The 19,972-nt window shown below is 39.2% G+C and overlaps 1 long non-coding RNA gene across 17 annotated transcripts in view; it reads right to left on the bottom strand.

The window, feature by feature from the left end:
- The window catches only part of LOC147359192 (uncharacterized), a 313,939-nt gene that overhangs the window by 266,178 nt on the left and 27,789 nt on the right, over positions 1 to 19,972 (bottom strand). For 4 of the 17 annotated variants that reach the window (XR_015140597.1, XR_015140596.1, XR_015140600.1 and 1 more), the window contains one exon: positions 537 to 626. The exons of 12 other annotated variants lie outside the window; for them this stretch is intronic. This is a non-coding gene — a long non-coding RNA (uncharacterized LOC147359192). Of the gene's footprint in view, positions 1 to 536; positions 627 to 2,058; positions 2,249 to 19,972 lie in introns of all 17 variants that reach the window. One more of the 17 variants, XR_015140601.1, reaches the window with a different exon arrangement.

The raw sequence follows: 19,972 nt of genomic DNA, 5'->3' as shown, positions 1-19,972 counted from the left end.
AAGCAACTAACACTATCTCTTATATTTTCTATCACAGCATATTTGACATTGCACTTATTGACTTCACATAAAAATTAGAGAAATATAGATGGAAAATTCTGAATGCAGATAAGATGGACATCTTAGCATTATATTAAAGAAAGAAGTTCAAAACAGTGACAGAACTCTTTATTCATTAGAAAAAATATTCTATCCTAGTATAATCCAGCCATATGGTCAAAGCATTCAAGGGGGAGATATAAAGAAAGTAACAAGGTTTCTCTCTTTTCTCTGCACATCCTAGCATTAAGCTCTTTCAGAATAGGGATGAACTTCTAGCCCAGTAGTGGTTAATGTGTAGGGCGGGAGCTAAACAAACTCAAAAACCAAAAATGCAAAAAACAGTACCATTCCTTCTCCAACTGAAATATCTGGAAATTGACCAGTAATGTTGATTGTCACAATGACTGAAACTTGCTACCTGACCTCATGGCCTGAAGGCCAGGGATCCTATTGCTTTATAGGGGACATTACTAATATGATGGAAAATCACTCACCCCAAATTCCATTGCACCGCCATTAAGAGATACAGGAGAGGTAACAATTACCTGTCCCTCTTGGATACAAGTCTGCCAGACGTTTTTAACCTAGGATGACAATACTGTTTAGATAGTAACTTTTACATCTAATTTCTTCACCTCTATCATCCAGGAGATGGTGAAGGACAGAGAAGCCTGGTGTCCTGCAGTCCATGGGGACACTCTTTTCACAAAGAGTCAGACGTGACCGAGCAACTAAACATCAATCAATCCAGGACCTAACTTATCCCAGTGCACATCCATAAGTAGTGCTCAGTAGAAATTTGCTGTAACTCTATCCAATAAAATGATGAAGAGAGAGCTTGGCCTGATGTTAAGGTGGACTTTAGAGTGTTGTTGTTTTCAAGTGGTGTCACTTGCTGGTCAATCATTCTTTGCTTAGACTTTGAAATTTAGTGACATGATCACATCAATTCATTTAGAGACAATAAGAGTTTGAAGTAGTGAATCACATGAAAGAACTCATGAATCTGAAAGTTTCAGACATTCTCATTCTGCCCTTGGGTAGGTTCTAAATGAGTACAGGCGAAGCAGGGCTGCCATGTAGGGGTGTGCAGGTTGTATACAGAACAACTGGCAGGGACCCCATTTACATGGACTACTGTGCAAATGATGTCCTTAGAGCTGTGCAGCCCAATCTTATGCAGCAACTTAGAAGTATTGCTTGGTGGGCATAGAATTGAAGGAGGTTAATATTAATAAAAATTACCGTAAGTTTATGAGATCTTCATTGCCACTCCTCACTTTATGTGAATTTTTGTACACACAATAGAAATTATTAGATTTACTTTTTCTTCTAGACCATAGTGGAAGTGTAATACCAATTTTGCCCTCTAGAGTCCAGTAAGAATAATGTAGTATCTCCTGACTGTTTACTAAGTGCTGCTGCTGCTGCTGCTAAGTCGCTTCAGTCGTGTCCAACTCTGTGCGACCCCATAGACGGCAGCCCACCAGGCTCCCCCATCCCTGGGATTCTCCAGGCAAGAACACTGGAGTGGGTTGCCATTTACTAAGTGCTAGGGATTAGTTTAAGAATACCATGTTTTAAAATTAACCTTCAGAACAATCCTATAAGGTAGGTAACTATTATTCTGTTAGAGATAAGGAAATGGAGACAAAAATATTAACTCGTATATCCAGCATAAGTGGAAGTGAGGAAAGTACATGAATTATGCTTGGCACATGGCTGGTACTAAATAGAGAGGTAACTGTGACTGCAGCAAGTTAATCTCGGTATTTTATGTTGCTCCAGAATTGACTCCATCTTGAAGGGAGACCTTTGTTTTTTTTTTTAAATGTTATTCATAAGTTTAAATTCATCGACAACCCCTCTACACACTGAAAAAAGTAAAAGCAGATGAATTACATAAAGGAGTGCTTGATTGTTATCTGTGACCCTGGCAAATAACACCAAACAAAAATGGTATTTCATGCAAAATGACATGTACATTGGTTATGGGAAAAAAAAAAAAAACTCTACCTGTTGAATCATCCTAAATAGTAAGTGGAGGATATAATTATAAGAAAGAACTCTGACTTCTCCTCACACTTGAGTTTGAGATGTTTCCAAGCTTCAGGGAAGAATTGAATTTCTTTGGCCAGCTGTGGTTTTTTTTTTTTTGAATTCTCTTTTCACATAGTGACTATTTTCTTGCCCATAAATATCTTGTCTTTAAAGGGAAGGGCAACAGTATGTGGAAAAAAACAAAATGAAATGACAAATTACATATTCAGAAACCAATATTGAAAATAAGCAACGAATAGTTCCCTGGATTAATACATAAAATATATGAAATATTACAAAAAGAAAATATAAGCACAGTGAGACATTTTCTGGAAAAATTGAAAAGTTCTCTTTGCTAAAAAAAAAAAAATAGTTCCATTGGCTGACTAGGAAAAACAGATTTTAAAATTCATTAGAGTAAGCAATTCTAGGGATGTGCCTTAGGGAAACTTCTATGTACAAATCAAATTGGATGTCAGGCTGAGCTCCTGGGAGAATACAATTAAAATTATAGGATCAGGGAGCATAACTATATAAGGAAAGCCCTGGTATACAGTCCTTGGATGGAGTGGTGGGGGCTAAGCCTTAACTTGTATACAAATTGAAACCATTATAAGGTCTGTGGTCTCTGAAATACATATGAAACTGCTTAATAGACTCTTATGTTGGCTGCAATATTAACCCAAATGCAAAGTAAAAAACTCAACAGTGAAGTCATAACATTTCATTTGGCACCTACTATGTGCCTAGCATTCTGCTACGGAATTGGACTACAGCAGTCTATACCCTCAACGAGTTCAAAATCTGAGGAAGACGCAAGTACACAGCATGTCATTATTAACCTCAACCCTTGCCCCACCAATGCCATGAAATATGAGGACCTGATCCAAATTAAGCCAAAGACCACACCTCACCACTGACATAGCTGATTGGTTTAATACAATTTGCTGACTTAAGCTGGACCTGTCAAATCCTTCTGCAAAAATTAGCATTGGATAATCAAAGATAGTGAGGTTAATGTCTTTGGGAGACTGAATCTTACATACAAAATTCCAAAACTTGAAAGAAAACAGGAGTAAGGATGAGTCAAAATGTTTACCTACTTGAGACGGAAAGCCTGATGGTGAGTGACATTTTTTCGAAGATAATCTGTTTCCCACACATGGTGAGGGTCAGAGATCCTGGTTTTCCAGGTGTTTCTGAGGTCTGAGATGGGTCTTGTCCTTCCAATTCATTGCTCTTCAGATCGTCACCTCAGATATATAGCTGGTTTCCATCATCTTATCACTAGCCGTGAAGTCTAAAGGATGTGACTGGCAGTGTATCAACTGAATCAGAACCTTTTCTACTTTATATTCAAGTCTCCTTCTCTCTGGATTTTCAGGGAACACTGTTTAAGGGAAGACTCTTTGTACAAATCAAATTAGATTTGCCAAACGGTACACCTGGAGGAATGCAATTAAACTCACACACCAGGCAGACTATCTATAGCAGTTACTGAGCTGAATGCTTCATAATTTTTTATGTAGAAGTTTGGGAGAAATGGAAAACATGAACCTTCACCATCAGATGGAAACTTTCTTCCTGTCATGTGAAAATTCTTCTTCCGGTGATCAATAACTATTAACAATTTCAATCATCTGATGTTCAAGATCTGAGAGTGGGAAAAACTGTCTTACACTTCTAGATAGACCACAGCTCCCTGAACATCAGGCTAGGAGACCTTGGAGAGGAAGATCTTCAACCTAAATTATACCAGGTGCAGGAAAGTTCTGTGGGAAGGAAGCTTGACTAGTCAGAAGATCTAGGTTGCTTAAGAGGCTTGCAATCATAATTATAATATATAAGGTCAAGCAAACATATCAATCTGGTGGCATTAGTGGTAAAGAACCTGCCTGCTAATAGAAAGATGAAAGTGATAGGAGTTCAATCCCTGGGTCAGGAAGATCCCCTGGAGGAGGGCATGGCCACCTACTCCAGTATTCTTGCCTGCAGAATCCAATACACAGAGGAGCCTGGTGGGCTACAGTCCATGGGGTCACAAATAGACTAGTAGGCACACACCAATCTTATCTTCCTAACATGAGAAAGATCAATTATGACAATGGACATAAGAGTGAAAAGCAACTGATTAATACAATTCACGTCAAGGCTGTATATTGTCACTCTGCTTATTTAACTTATATGCAGAGTACATCATGAAAAATGCTGGGCTGATGAAGCACAAGCTGGAATCAAGATTGCCGGGAGCAATCAAGATTGCTCTGACAAGTCCAAGGTACCTTACAGGCCAGCAGTACTGAAAGATTTTAGCAGTGGAGCATGTCCAAATAGAACCTTATAAGAACCCCTGTCTAAAATACATATAGGTGATATTTCTTTAATATAAATTCAGTTATAAGTTTAAATTGTTAATATTTATGTTTCTTAAGGTATGTAATCAATGAAGATACTGAGCGTGTTTCAAAACATATGTGATGGGGATTATGAGTAAATGTTTTAGGCATGTCAGTCTTTGTATTTGTGAAAATTAAATATTTTCAATCATTCTTCAGAATATAGTTTAAAATTTATACATCCTCCTCCATTTAGAGTTGAATCACAGGTACAGAATTAGAATAGCTATCTTACTGTAACCTACAACATTGCAACATTGCATGAATCTTAAGGTTTGTGATAAAACTTACAATAACATTTATTCGATTCATTTAAAAGTTCATCAATATTTTATGAAGTAAAAGCATGAGTTTACAGTCTAAAATACTGATCAAGAAAATGCCAATCAATATATTTAAAAAGAACACAATACAATTTTAAGTCAATTCAAGTTCACATTTTCTGAAAATGTTTATGGATGTTCTTTGGTTCCGGTTGATTAAATCTGATTGAACAATTTGGAATGAAATTAGGTGTCCTCATATTACTGATAATTTGTCTTACTACAATCAGTGTAAGAACCACTTTACATTTTGAGCTTCCATAAGAAATCTTTGAAACTAGATTATAATACAGCTAAGTCCAACACTAGGTGGAGAGAATAACTTCTAATTTAAAGTGATTTTCAAGGGCATCAGTTAAAGTTCTCCTTTTAAAGTATCTCATTCCAGCATCCCCTCCCTCTCCCTTTTTCCCTCCCTCCCTTCCTTTCTTTCAGAAAAGTTTTTTTTCCCCCTCCCTACTTAATGATATAATTCCAAAGGGAATAAAAATTCTGTACATGAAACAGAAGTACTATGCCCAATGAAGGTCTATGTGTTCATTAGCCAATAGTTACTGAGCATTTGCTGTATAATCTACTTGAACTGGATGCTTTAAGGCTCTGTTTTCAAGTATCTTAGCCACTAACTACATGAAGCTAAGTACACTTAAATAAAATGAAAATTCAGTCCCTCAGCTGCCCTAGCCACACTGCAAGTGCTTGTAGACTCATGTGGCTCTAGGCTCTGGTGCTGAACCACCAGCGCTAGGACATTTCCATCATCACAGGAAGATCTTTTGGACAGCGCTGCTCTAGGAGATCCTAAAAGTATAAATCTCAGTTTCTGCCTTAAGGATCCTTTTGTATGTTTAGGAGAATCAGACTAACATACATGAAGCAATAGGTCATTGGTGTGGAGAAGTGGGCAAGTTTCCTGTTAAGGCAAAGTGGAACGGACTCTAAGTGCTTTGGGAAATATGCCACAATTTCAGAAGTTAAAAAAAAAAAATGAATGCACTTACAGAATGAAGACAAAGGAGTAACTGAGTGAACAAACCTGCTCTACTACTAAGACAGACGGGAGGTGGTCCTGCTTAAGAATTTGATAAGATGCCCATGTGTGGGACCTTTCCAGTGGCCCAGGGTTAGACTTCACCTCCCAAAGCACGGGGTGCGGGTGGGATCCCTGGTGGGGGAGCCAAGATCCCACATGCCTCTTGGCCAGAAAACCAGAACATAAACAACAGAAGCAATACTGTAACAAATTCAGTAAAGACTTTAAAAGTGGTCCACATCAAAAAAATCTTAAAAGAAAAAAATACCTATGAGTATAAAACTCAGTATTTCACCTGGGTTTATGTGGCTCTGAGAAAGCAAACATCATAAAGGCATGTAGTTCAGCAGTAGGAAGATGTTTCTCATGCCCAGCAGGCATCAGGGGGAAAAGTTGGAATGAATTTGAGAAAATAGCTGAATACAACGTTGCTTCATACCCCCCAGCATAAACTCCTTTGTGAAAAATACCACCTTGCAAATTAAAGGACAGCTAGGGAGCTGTTTCTTTACCTTTTTTTTTTTTTTTTTTTCTTTTTTTAGGTTAGAGCCTTTTCAAATTTTACTGTCTTTTCAAAATCAACATCTGCCCCTAGGAAATGTGTATGTGCTTATATATACATTGATGTGTATCTGTGTTATGTCTCTTTCACAAAATTATCCATGGAAAACTATTTCTCACTCACCTGGATTGCAAATCTTGAAAGGATACTTACTTTAAAGAGGCCGTACTTCCTTCCCTTAGAATTTCATGCAGATCTTGAAAAGCATAGGCTACTACCAATGATCTTGATGGTGACTTTAGGGCATTTTTTTTTTTTTAGAAAAAAGAATTATTCAGGCATGGGAAAACATATTGCTGGGCCAATGGGGGTGGGTAAAGCCCCAGAGTGCATTAAGCAGCCATGAGGACTGTCCAGGATATGGGATTTGTTTTTTCTCTGATATTTTGTAATATTAAATAGCCCAAGCCCAATTGGGGATTATACCATAATCTCCTGTCTGGCTTGAGCCAGTTTACACAATGAATAAAAGTCAAACATAATTATAAGCAATTTTACTTATAAATTAGAACTAAGACACATGAGTACCTCATGCCCTAAAGTTAATAGGGCCTGGAATTAATTCCTAAGACAATCTTAGCACCTAGGGACTCTGATTCTTTGACCCTGGAACATTTTTAACTTCCAAGTCGCTTGCTGAGTTACTGCTAGACTGTCAAGTTAAGTCTCAGGGAGACTGTTAATGGAGTGTAAAGTCTGGGTACAGTTTACAAATTATTACTGTTGTCCCCAGGGGAATTGTTCCAATGTTGCCTATGTGCCAATGGATGCATTTGGGTGGATGTATGTTCAATGATGGAAATGTTTCCTGGTTGTTAGTGGACAGGTTTCATCTCTGTCACTCTCTTCTTCAGAGTAACTGTACTTCTTATAGGTTTCTGGATTTTTCATAATCCACACTGCTGTATATTTTGTGCTCACAGTGAATGCTCAGTGACTTCCTTAATCTAAATAATTTTTAACCCTTTATCAGGTTGAAGGTTTCCATAGGATCTGAGACAGCAAGATTAAACAAATCAGTTAATTCAGAGAGAAATCATCAGGTGTGTAGAAAGTATCTCGGAACCATTCAGAAGATATTTATAATATTCCTGCCACATTTGCATCCTGCTTTAGGCTTTTTATATTCTTTGCATTGCATTAGCTGGATTCTTCCAGATGCAAGGTTGGGGGTAATATATTGGAATGGAAAGGGCTTGAACTTTGGATATGACTGGATTGGAATATAAACTTTGGAAATTAATAGATGTGTTACTCTTACTGAAGCTAAGTTTTCTCTCCTGTTTAAAAAAACAAAACAAAACCTGATTTATGTAGTTGCCAAGACCAAATGAAATGCACACAGTAGGAGCTCTATTTACACGTTCCATTTCAGTTAACTCAGAGGATTAAATTTATTTGTTGATGTCACTCGGTAAGAAAAATCTAATTCAGATTTTTTCCTTCTCAACAGTTCTTTTTGATAACATGTTGATTGTGAAATTAATACCTAGTATTTTCTATCAGGGCTTCCCTGGTGTCTCAGTGGTAAAGAATCTGCCTGCCAATGCAGCAGACATGTGTTTGATCCCTGGGTCAGGAAGATCTCCTGGAGAAGGAAATAGAAACCCACTTCAGTATTCTTGCTGGGGAAACCCCATGGACAGAAGAGCCTTGTGGGCTATAGTCTATGGGGTTATAAAAGAGTTGGACATGACTTCTGCTAAGCTGCTAAGTCATTTCAGTCGTGTCCGACTCTGTGTGACCCCATAGATGGAAGCCCACCAGGCTCTGCCGTCCCTGGGATTCTCCAGGACATGACTTAGCAACTAAATAATAACAATCTTCTGTCAATTGTGGGTAAAATGAGTCTGAGAACCAAATATTTATTTTGTAATTGACAATAATTATTAAAGGTAGAATAGTCATTTATCAGCCTGACCATGAAGAAGGCCTAGAGACTTTGCAGGTAGTGAAGGAGCGATGAAGGACTGGTGGCCTCTTGCCTCTGGCCAGGTATCACAGGACTCTATTCTCACTTTGGAGCCCCTGGTCCTACTCAATTGCTAGTCATACAAATGACACCTGCCCCTCAAGGTTCATTGCAGCACTATTGGCAATAACCACGACATGGAAGCAACCTAAATGTCCACCAATAGAGGAAGGGACAAAGAAGATGCACATATGTACACAATAGAATATTATTCTGCCATAAAAAGGAAGGAAGTTATGCCATTTGCAGAGACATGGATGGATCTAAAGGCTGTCACACAGAGTGAAGAAAATCAGAAAGAGAAAAACAAATGTCGCATATTAACACATACAAGTGGAATCTAGGAAAATGGTTCAAATGAACTTATTTGCAAAGCAGAAAGAGAAACGCAGACATAGAGAACAAACATATGGACACCAAAGGGGGAAAGGGAGGGTGGGAGAAGTTGGGAGACTGGAACTGACATATATATACTCAGTTCAGTTCAGTCACTCAGTCGAGTCCGACTCTTTGCGACCCCATGAATCAGAGCACGCCAGGCCTCCCTGTCCATCACCAACTCCTGGAGTTCACTCAGACTCACTTCCATTGAGTCAGTGATGCCATCCAGCCATCTCATCCTCTGCTGTCCCCTTCTCCTCCTTGCCCCAATCCCTCCCAGCATCAGAGTCTTTTCCAATGAGTCAACTCTTCGCATGAGGTGGCCAAAGTATTGGAGTTTCAGCTTCAGCATCAGTCCTTCCAAGGAACACCCAGGACTGATCTCCTTTAGGATGGACTAGTTGGATCTCCTTGCAGTCCAAGGGACTCTCAAGAGTCTTCTCCAACACCACAGATCAAAAGCATCAATTCTTTGGCGCTCAGCTTTCTTCACAGTCCAACTCTCACATCCATACATGACCACAGGAAAAACCATAGCCTTGACTAGATGGACCTTTGTTGGAAAAGTAATGTCTCTGCTTTTGAATATGCTACCTAGGTTGGTCATAACTTTCCTTCCAAGGAGTAAGCATCTTTTAATTTCATGGCTGCAATCACCATCTGCAGTTTTTTTGGAGCCCCCAAAAATAAAGTCTGACACTGTTTCCACTGTTTCCCCACCTATTTCCCATGAAGTGATGGAACCAGATGCCATGATCTTACTTTTCTGAATGTTGAGCTTTAAGCCAACTTCTTCACTCTCCTCTTTCACTTTCATCAAAGGGCTTTTTAGTTCCTCTTCACTTTCCGTCATAAGGGTGGTGTCATCTGCATATCTGAGGTTATTGATATTTTTCCTAGCAATCTTGATTCCAGCTTGTGCTTCTTCCAGCCAAGCATTTCTCATGATGTACTCTGCATAGAAGTTACACAAGTAGGGTGACAATATACAGCCTTGATGTACTCCTTTTCCTATTTGGAACCAGTCTGTTGTTCCATGTCCAGTTCTAACTGTTGCTTCCTGACCTGCATATAGGTTTCTCAAGAGGCAGGTCAGGTGGTCTGGTATTCCCATCTCTTTCAGAATTTTCCAGTTTATTGTGATCCACACAGTCAAAGGTAGAGATAGTCTACCTTTGGCATAGTCAATAAAGCAGAAATAGATGGTTTTCTGGAACTCTCTTGCTTTTTCCATGATCCAGCAGATGTTGGCAAATTGATCTCTGGGTCCTCTGCCTTTTCTAAATCCAGCTTGAACATCTGGAAGTTCACAGTTCACGTATTGCTGAAGCCTGGCTTGGAGAATTTTGAGCATTACTTTACTAGTGTGTGAGATGAGTGCAATTGTGCGGTAGTTTGAGCATTCTTTGGCATTGCCTTTCTTTGGGATTGGAATGAAATCTGACCTTTTCCAGTCCTGTGGCCACTGCTGAGTTTTCCAAATTTGCTGGCATATTGAGTGAAGCACTTTCACAGCATCATCTTTTAGGATTTGAAATAGCTCAACTGGAATTCCATCACCTCCACTAGCTTTGTTCGTAGTGATGCTTTCTAAGGCCCACTTGACTTCACATTCCAGGATGTCTGGCTCTAGGTCAGTGATCACACCATTGTGATTATCTGGGTCGTGAAGATCTTTTTTGTACAGTTCTTCTGTGTATTCTTACCACCTCTTCTTAATATCTTCTGCTTCTGTTAGGTCCATACCATTCCTGTCCTTTATCAAGCCCATCTTTGCATGAAATGTTCCCTTGGTATCTCTAATTTTCTTGAAGAGATCTCTAGTCTTTCCCATTCTGTTATTTTCCTCTACTTCTTTGCACTGATTGCTGAGGAAGGCTTTCCTATCTCTCCTTGCTATTCTTTGGAACTCTGCATTCAGATGCTTATATCTTTCCTTTTCTCCTTTGCTTTTCACTTCTCTTCTTTTCACAGCTATTTGTAAGGCCTCCCCAGACAGCCATTTTGCTTTTTTGCATTTCTTTTCTATGGGAATGGTCTTGATCCCTGTCTCCTGTACAATGTCACGAACCTCATTCCATAGTTCATCAGGCACTTTGTCTATCAGATCTAGGCCCTTAAATCTATTTCTCACTTCCACTGTATAATCATAAGGGATTTGATTTAGGTCATACCTGAATGGTCTAGTGGTTTTCCCTACTTTCTTCAATTTAAGTCTGAATTTGGCAATAAGGAGTTCATGATCTCCTTATTGCTCTCCAGGAGCCACAGTCAGCTCCTGGTCTTGTTTTGGTTGACTGTATAGAGCTTCTCCATCTTTGGTTGCAAAGAATATAATCAATCTGATTTCGGTGTTGACCATCTGGTAATGTCCATGTGTAGAGTCTGCTCTTGTGTTGTTGGAAGAGGGTGTTTGCTATGACCAGTGTGTTTTCTTGGCAAAACTCTATTAGTCTTTGCCCTGCTTCATTCCGTATTCCATATTCAATACGTATTCCGTATTCCAAATTTGCTTGTTATTCCAGGTGTTTCTTGACTTCCTACTTTTGCATTCCAGTCCCCTATAATGAAAAGGACATCTTTTTTGGGTGTTAGTTCTAAAAGGTCTTGGAGGTCTTCATAGAACCGTTCAACTTCAGCTTCTTCAGCATTACTGATTGGGGCATAGACTTGGATTACTGTGATATTGAATGGTTTGCCTTGGAAATGAACAGAGATCATTCTGTCGTTTTTGAGATTGCATCCAAGTACTGCATTTTGGACTCTCTTGTTGACCATGATGGCTACTCCATTTCTTCTGAGGGATTCCTGCCTGCAGTAGTAGATATAATGGTCATCTGAGTTAAATTCACCCATTCCAGTCCATTTTAGTTCGCTGATTCCTAGAATGTCGACTTTCACTCTTGCCATCTCCTGTTTGACCACTTCCAATTTGCCTTGATTCATGGACCTGACATTCCAGGTTCCTATGCAATATTGCTTTTTACAGCATCAGACCTTGCTTCTATCACCAGTCACATCCACAAGTAGGTATTGTTTTTGCTTTGGTTCCATCCCTTCATTCTTTCTGGAGTTATTTCTCCACTGATCTCCAGTAGCATATTGGGCACTTACTGACCTGGGGAGTTCCTCTTTCAGTATCCTATCATTTTGCCTTTTCATACTGTTCATGGAATTCTCAAGGCAAGAATACTGAAGTGGTTTGCCATTCCCTTCTCCAGTGGACCACATGTCAGACCTCTCCACCATGACCCTCCCATCTTGGGTGGCCCCACGGGCATGGCTTAGTTTCATTGAGTTAGACAAGGCTGTGGTCCATGTGATTATGGTTTCAGTGTGTCTGGCCCTCTTGCAACACCTACAGTCTCACTTGGTTTCTCTTACCTTGGACACTACTGCGTATGAAACGGGTAACCAAAGAGAACATGCTGTACAGCACAAGGCACTCTACTCAGTGCTCTTTGGTGACCAAAATGGGAAGAAAATCTTAAAAAAAGAGGAGATATATGTATACATACAATTGATTCACTTTGCTGTACAGCAGAAACACAATATTGTAAAGCAACTATACACCAGTGAAAAAAAATTTAAAAATAGCAGAAACAATTGAGATACCTGACATTTAAAGTAAAATTCACACATTAATTTTTAGGAAAGATATTAGTTCCCCCAACACTACTAAAAAATAAATAAATAAGCTTGACACTTTCAAGACCAAACTCATCAAATTCTCTTCCTCTGGACTTCCCTGTATGAAGCACATGTTTTCAGATTACTGTTCCTCATACCACTGCCTCACAAAATCTCCTCCTCGATCTAGGCAAGTCCTCATATTTTAGACATGCTCGGTCCTTCAGGAGAGATGCACAAAATGGTGATGGACAAAGGAGAAGATCCGGGCCTCGTCGGTCAGATGCACAGAGTGAACACGATTGGTCAGTGCAATGAGGGATGACAGCTCCTCACTTCCCATTTGCCTTTTTTTTTTTTTGGCCTGAGAAGATACTGTCAGCAAGGCTTGAAGCCCGTGTCCTTCTTCCATCATTTCCCATCATCACTGCTTCACTCAGATTTATGAAGTCAAACGGCTACAACTTCTCCAAAGACCCAGGCTTTGATTCTAGCCTTTCCCTGGCCATTTTTACAGCCTGCTGCTGCTGCTGTTGCTGCTAAGTCACTTCAGTTATGTCCAACTCTGTGCGACCCCATAGACGGCAGCTCACCAGGCTCCCCTGTCCCTGGGATTCTCTAGGCAAGAATACTGGAGTGGGTTGCCATTTCCTTCCAATGCATGAAAGTGAAAAGTGAAAGTGAAGTCTCTCAGTCGTGTCCGACTCCTAGCGACCCCATGGACTGCAGCCTACCAGGCTCCTCTGTCCAAGGAATTCTCCAGGCAAGAGTACTAGAGTATGTTGCCATTGCCTTCTCCATGTACAGTGTGTATTATGCTCTTATTATTAAAAAAAGCCTTGCAGCAGCTCTTCCTTTTCAACTTTTCATTTTATATTCAAGTACCCCTGATTAACAATGTTGTGATAGTTTTAGTGGAAAGCAGAGTGACTCAGCCATACATATACATACAGCGATTCTCCCCCAAACCCCCACCTATGCTGACTGTCACATAACATTGAGCAGAGTTCCCTATGCTATACAATAGGTCCTTGTTGGCTATCCATTTTATTAATATAGCAGTGTATACATATTGAGCCCAGACTCCGTAACCATCCCTCCCCCTCATTCTTCCCCACTACCCAGCAACTGTAAGTTCATTCTCTGAGTCTGTTTCTGCTTTGTAACTAAGATCATTTGTATCTTTTCTTTTTAGATTCTGCATGTAAGGGATGTCATATGACATTTGCCCTTCTCTGACTTACTTCACTCAGTATGACAATCTCTACCTTTTTTCCTTTGCATCTAGCCTCAAGGATCTGTTGAGTGATTGTCAAGTAGATCAGATTCAGTTATTCCCCACACCATCCTACTCCTTCTCAGAAACACGTACTGACATCCCATTACGTAAAAAAGAAAAATGAGTGGCGTTTCTTCACTTTTAGACCCTCCATAATATTCCGTTAATAGTCACGTCCTGCTTGTTTTTCCACGGTTCTCCTACTTCATGCTCTAGCCTAGCCTCTCAAGTTACTTTCTCCCCTGATGCATCTCTTTTTTGCTTCTATGACCCAGAGGATATTCTTTTCTGTCAGTGTTGCATATAAAAATACTATCTATCTTTCAAGAACCATCTTAAATATCAATGTTATCACAAAACTTCTCTTGCTTGCCAAGACCCAAATCAGATCTCTTCATTTGAATTTCCAGATCTCTCCCTTCACACTACGGCAGTTACATTTTTACAAAACGATGTAACTATAAACATTTCATGAGGCATGCTATGGTTATGTGTTTTGTGACTCAGTCCCTATGAGCTCTCTCTTGCTTAAGAGTGACAATGATGTTTGTATGTCCTATTGCTACTTAGCACAGTGCTGACACGAAACCGAAGTTGCATAAAATTTTTGTTTGAAATGGAAATATGAGCTATCCCGCTGGTTTAAAGCAAATACAACGGCCTTGCCTTGTTTCTTCAACTTCATTTTAGGACTTTTGCATGCATTAGTCTGTCACCACTGGTGTGCGCATTTGTAGAAGACATACCTTTGATATCATTACATCTGAAGTCACTTTGAGATGACTACAGACCAGTGATCCATTACACTCTAATAGGATGGTTTTGCATAACTGTGGACTAACGTATGTTGCCAGCAGACTTACCAGCAAACAAGAAGTATAAATCAAAATAATATTGTATCTCATAACCATGATTATTAGGTTTTCTCATAAGGAGATATGACTAATGTATCTTGAGTAAGAGCCAAAATATATTGACTTTGGTTAATTTACTTATATTTCTTGATTAATTTACAGATCTAGACAAGGGGACTAATTATGGTAGTGTCTTTTTTCTATATAATTTTCACAGCTTTATGTAAAGGTGCTTTGAAACAGCAAAGTTCAAAGATAAGGTAGCAGTATTGCTGTTTTCTGGGCTTCCCAGGTGACTCAGTGGTTAAAAAAAAATCTATCTGCCAATGCAGGAGACACAGGAGATGAGGATTTAATCCCTGGGCCAGGAAGATCCCCTGGAGGGGAAATGTAACCCACTCCAGTATTCTTGCCTGGGGAATCCCAGGGAGAGAGGAGCCTGGCGGGTTACAGTCCATGGGGTCAGAAAGAGTCGGACACAACCCAGCATGCACACACCATGCATTGTTGCTTTCTAGTAAGAGTAGTATATTTGCACAGTGTCTTCTCTGTGCTTCCCTGGTAGGCTTTAAGGATTATCAGCTGTAGCTGTAAATGAGAGAAAATCCCTGGTTTACATGGTACAAGAATCAGTGATCACAACAGGATCATTTACCAGGATCCTTTAACAAGCCCACAAAATACCCAGACACAGGCATCAACCATGTAGAATACTAACACAAGTAAGGTCAAGAGTCCTATTATGTTTTTAACTGATTGTGCTCTAAACACTTTGCTAAGTCGCTTCAGTCGTGTCCAACTCTGTGCGACCCCACTTTACTGAGAGACAATATGGATACACATTATTCCCTTTATTCTTTAGAAGCACCTGAGGAATCAGGCATTATTAACCCTACTTATGGATGAGGGCAGAAAGGCTTAGCAAAGATGTATGACTTGTCTTGAGTCAGAGAAATATTGTGTCAGACACCTAGTGTGACTTGAAGCCAGATTTGTCGGATCCTGAAGTATAATTATTATAAAGCCTTCCGGACTTAGAATAAAAATTCAAGAACCGTGGAAAGAATACTGATGCTTCAGAAACGAGGAATGACTGCCATTCTCTCAGCACAGGCCATGTTGGTCTCACCTCCATGTTTTGAACGAGTAGCTCCCTCATTCTTGACCACTGTCTCCTTCCTCAACCCATACCGTAAGACAGAACTGACTGTTCCAATGTTTGCATCCTTTCAAGATTACTTCAAATATATGTGAATAGAAATATCAAAGACGTGATAGAAGAAGCAGTTCTTCCCATTACTAAGCATTTCTTCATGTGCTGAATGATTCATTGCAGACTCCATTAAATAATACTTACTAATAAATACTTCTGAATTTGGCAGCTGATATATTTTAATGGCACAATGTAGTTCCAATGTAGTTATCACCAAGGACAGTGGAAAACTCTTTTCTAAAAATATGATTAAGTAAGAATGTGTTATATTTTCAAGTTATCAAAAATACTACCAGTATAGCTCCATTTCCAGAGAGAAACCTCCTCCAAATAACTGTTCATTTGGGAATTTCATTTGCAATATTAAATAAATGTGAAATCACTTAGTGCAAAAGTAAAGGAACATACATGTTATTACAAGTTTAGATCTAAATCTCATTTTCATACAAGAAAAACTGCACACTATTTTTTAAATGCACTTTAGTGTTCTTAATAGTTTAGTCTTAATCTAAAAATTATAGTGTACATCAACATATCCTTTAGAAGTGAGATAAAGGAAATGGACAATGGACACACAGTCTCTATTTTGTGGACTACTGGAACAAAAAAAACCACTTCAATACAGACAGACAATTTAAAGTACTTGAATAATTTAAAAAAATTCAGGGTCCTTGGCTAAGAGGAGACTCTGCCTTGGGCCCGCTGGTGTAATAAACTGTATTCCACTAAAATAAACAAATAAATAAAGTAAAAAAAATTCAGAACCAAAAAAAAGAGGGGGGCAAAAGATTTGAATAGACATTTCTCCAAGATAACATACAAATGGTTAATCAGCACATGAAATGATGTTCAATATCCTTAGTTCAGTTCAGTCGCTCAGTTGTGTCTGACTCTTTGCAACCCCACAGACTGCAGCACGCCAGGCCTCCCTGTCCATCACCAACAACTCCCGGAATTTACTCAATCTCATGTCCACTGAGTCAGTGATGTCATCCAGCCATCTCATTCTCTGTCGTCCCCTTCTCCTCTTGCCCCCAACCCCTCCCAGCATCAGGGTCTTTTCCAATGAGTCAACTCTTCACATCAGGTGGCCAAAGTATTGGAATTTCAGCTTCAGCATCAGTCTTTCCAGTGAACATTCAGGACTTATCTCCTTTAGGATGGACTGGTTGGATCTCTTTGCAGGCCAAGGAACTCTCAAGGGTCTTTTCCAACAACACAGTTCAAAACCAGCAATTCTTTGGCCCTCAGCTTTCTTTATAGTCCAACACTCACATCCTTACATGACTACTGAAAAAACCATAGCTTTGACTAGATGGACCTTTATTGACAAAGTAATGTCTCTGCTTTTTAATATGCTGTCTAGGTTGGTCATAGCTTTTCTTCCAAGGAGCAAGTGTCTTTTAATTTCATGGCTGCAATCACCATCTGCAGTGATTCTGGAGCCCCCAAAAATAAAGTTTGTCACTGTTTTCACTGTTTCCCTATCTATTTAGTTTTCTGCATTTTTTTTTTAGAGTATTTAGACTTGGTTAGGTGTAATTTTTTTTAATTTTATTTAACTTTGCAATATTGTATTGGTTTTGCCATAAATCAAAATGAATCCACCACAGGTAAACATGTGTTCCCCATCCTGAACCCTCCTCCCTCCTCCCTCCCTATACCATCCCTCTGGGTTGTCCCAGTGCACCAGCCCCAAGCATCCAGCATCATGCATCGAACCTGGCCTGGCGACTCGTTTCATATATGATATTATACATATTTCAATGCCATTCTCCCAAATCATCCCACCCTCTCCCTCTCCCACAGAGTCCAAAAGACTGTTCTATACATCAGTGTCTCTTTTGCTGTCTCATATACAGGGTTATTGTTAGCATCTTTCTAAACTCCATATATATGCATTAGTATACTGTATTGGTGTTTTTCTTTCTGGCTTACTTCACTCTGTATAATAGGCTCCAGTTTCATCCACCTCATTAGAACTGATTCAAATGTATTCTTTTTAATGGCTGAGTAATACTCCATTGTGTATATGTACCACAGCTTTCTTATCCATTCATCTGCTGATGGACATCTAGGTTGCTTCCATGTCCTGGCTATTATAAACAGTGCTGTGATGAACACTGGGGTACATGTGTCTCTCTCAATTCTGGTTTCCTCAGTGTGTATGCCCAGCAGTGGGATTGCTGGATCATAAGGCAGTTCTATTTCCAGTTTTTTAAGGAATCTCCACACTGTTCTCCATAGTGGCTGTACTAGTTTGCATTCCCACCAACAGTGTAAGAGGAATATACAATGGATTAAAGACAACCTCTTTAACAAGTGGTGCTGGGGGAACTGGTCAACCACTTGTAAAAGAATGAAACTAGACCACTTTCTAACACCATACACAAAAATAAACTCAAAATGGATTAAAGATCTAAGCGTAAGACCAGAAACTACAAAACTCCTAGAGGAGAACATAGGCAAAACACTCTCTGACATGCATCACAGCAGGATCCTCTATGACCCACCTCCCAGAATATTGGAAATGAAAGCAAAAATAAACAAATGGGACCTAATTAAACTTAAAAGCTTCTGCACATCAAAGGAAACTATAAGCAAGGTGAAAAGACAGCCTTCAGAATGGGAGAAAATAATAGCAAATGAAGCAAAAGACAAACAACTAATCTCAAAAATATACAAGCAACTCCTATAGCTCAATTCCAGAAAAATAAATGACCCAATCAAAAAATGGGCCAAAGAAATAGACATTTCTCCAAAAAAGACATATAGATGGCTAACAAACACATGAAAAGATGCTCAACATCACTCATTATCAGAGAAATGCAAATCAAAACCACTATGAGGTACCATTTCATGCCAGTCAGAATGGCTGCAACCCAAAAGTCTACAAGCAATAAATGCTGGAGAGGGTGTGGAGAAAAGGGAACCCTCTTACACTGCTGAATGTTGTTTTTTAAGCAAACTTTTTCACTCTCCTTTTTCACTTTCATCAAGAAGCTCTTTAGCTTGTCTTTGCTTTCTGCCATAATGGTGTAGGGAAATGCAAATCAAAATCACAATGAGATACCACTTCACACCCACTAGGATGGCTAATATCAAAAAATGGAAAATAAGAAATGGTGAGGATGTGCATAAATTAGAACCCTCAAACGCTGCTCTTGGGAATGGGATAGTGCGGCTGCTATAGAAAACAGTTTGGCAGTTTCTGAAGAAGTTAAGCATAGAATTCACCATATGATCCAGCGATTTTTCTCTCAGGTATATACCCCCAATTGTGAAAACAACAATTCAAAGAGATACTTGTACCACTATTTTAATAACATTATTCACAATATCAAAGGCTGGAAACACCCCAAGTGTCCATCAACAGATGAATGAATGAACCAAATGTGCTGTGCCATATACCAACGCACATGATGGTATATTCAACCACAATAGGGAATGAAGTTCTGACATACATGCTGAGGACATGGGCTGAGTTTAAATTTGACTACCTGTTAGATGTTTAAAGATTTGTTAATTTTTTGCAGTTGTGGGAGTTTCTTCAGGATATTTTAAAGAGCCACATCTTATGCTATTTATAGATAAATGAAATATGGAACTTGCTTTCAAATAATCCCATGAGGAGGTGGCGTGCTGGAGGAGTGAGTGTGTGGCTGAAACCAGAATGGAGGAGAGCAAGTTGAGGTCACTTGCTGTAGGGCTCATGGGGCTCTTTTCTCTGCTTTGTTTATGGCTAAAATTGTCCAGATAAAAATTTTTTAAAGGTTAAAAAAATGTTAACAATATCAAAAGATTTTGTCATCACCTGTTTTGTGACCTTGAATCTGCACTTATTTGTTTGGTGTTTTAGTAATTTCTTTAAGCTGATCTTACAAAGTCACAAATAAATTGTGATCCTTGAACTTCACTGCTGGAATATTTATAGGATGACAAAATCTAGGGATTTTAGTTAGAACACTAGTTAATTAACACTTTTTTTTTTGCTATATATATATATTAAAATTCTATTTGCTCAGCTATCATACTTCTGCCAACCACAAGAATATAAGCATGGGTCCAAACAGAGACATTTAAAAAATAGCATCTGGAAACATGAAATTAGCTACTACAAGCACTTAGCTTCATGGGCAAGCAGAACTCAGATGAGAACCTAGTGACTTGTACAAGAGATTTGATGACAATTTGAATGAGTTGAATTTTGTGCTGCCTCCATCGTGTGTGCTAAGTAGCTTCAGTCA

Source organism: Bos grunniens, chromosome 14, assembly GCF_055505025.1.
Source record: "Bos grunniens cultivar Pamir isolate PY7600 chromosome 14, Bosgru_T2T1.0, whole genome shotgun sequence".
NCBI classification, from domain to species: domain Eukaryota; kingdom Metazoa; phylum Chordata; class Mammalia; order Artiodactyla; family Bovidae; genus Bos; species Bos grunniens.
The sequence above is the reverse complement of the archived record's forward strand: the minus strand, read 5'-3'. Positions and strand labels throughout refer to the sequence as shown.